This window comes from Penaeus chinensis, chromosome 2 (genome assembly GCF_019202785.1).
Source record: "Penaeus chinensis breed Huanghai No. 1 chromosome 2, ASM1920278v2, whole genome shotgun sequence".
NCBI classification, from domain to species: domain Eukaryota; kingdom Metazoa; phylum Arthropoda; class Malacostraca; order Decapoda; family Penaeidae; genus Penaeus; species Penaeus chinensis.
Genome location: NC_061820.1, coordinates 41,272,468 through 41,273,835, shown reverse-complemented (window position 1 = coordinate 41,273,835; position 1,368 = coordinate 41,272,468).

The window sequence follows — 1,368 nt, the reverse complement described above, 5'->3', positions numbered from 1 at the left end:
AACGTGCTAAATACATACGTGTGTACATGAACGTGCTAAATACATACGTGTGTACATGTACGTGTGTCTGTACCACTAAAATTTCCTCTCACTGGCGTAGGTGGTCGAGTGTTAGGCTGTATTTTGGGCGGTCCCTCTGCAACTTCATAATTAAAACATAGTTCTTAATGTCTCTGACAATACGTCACGTGCCCTCGATTGTTGTTGTTGTTGTTGTCGAGTTGTTTTTGTGTGTATTTGTGTTTATATTAGTTTTGGTTTTCGTTCTTTTTTGTTGTTGTTGTGGGTGTTGTTGTTTTTGTTGTTGTTCTTGTTGTTATGGCTGTTGTCATCATCATAATTATCATCATCATCATCATCATCATCATCATCATCATCATCATCATCATCATCATCATCATCATCATCATCATCTATACTATCATTATCATTATTATTATTGTTGTTTTAGTTATTGATATTATTATTGCTATTACTTTTGTTGTTGTTAGTAGTAGTAATAGTGGTAATACCAGTGCTAGTATTATTATCAACATCATCAATATCATTATCATTGTTATTATTATTATTATTATTATTATTATTATTATTATTATTATTATTATTATTATTATTATTATTATTTACGCGTATGGTTATTGATTTTTTTTTTTTTTTTTTTTTTTTTTTTTTTTTTTTTGCTTCGGGGTCACAATTAATTGATTAACCTCGAGGGTGCTTACAGGCGGGTCGCTCATTAATCCGATATGGCGGACGATTTCCCTCTCTCTTCACCCTCTTCTTCCTTCCTTTATCGTCTCCCTTTTCTTTTTCTTTTTCTTTTCTTTTATTTTCTTTTCTTTTATTCTATTTGTTATTATTTTCTTTTATTTATTTGTTCTGTTCTTTTCTTTTTTTCTTTTCCATTTTCTTTTTCTTTATCTTTTTCTTTTTCTTTTTCTTTTATTTTCTTGTTTTTTTTCTATCTTCTCTTTGCTTTTCCCACTTCCCTCCCTTCGCAGCTCTTCTCCTCGCCTCTCGTCCCTTCCTCTTTTCTTTTTCTTTTTTTATTCTCTTTTGTTTCTCGTACTTTTCTTCCCTCTTTTTCTATCCGTCCTTTTCACTTCCCACGCTTTCTTCTGATTTTCTTTGTTTATTTTATCTATTTTTTGCTATTTTCCTTCCCTTTCCTCTTCTCTTCTCTCTCTTCTCTTTTCTCCTCTCCTCTTCTCTCGTCTCTCTTCTCTTGTCTTCTCTCCTCTCCTCTCCTGGCTCCTTGTTTTTTGCCACTCGCACTCAGTCTTTGCTCTTTCTTCTCTCCTCTCTCTCTCTCTCTCTCTCTCTCTCTCTCTCTCTCTCTATATATTATATATATATATTATATATTTA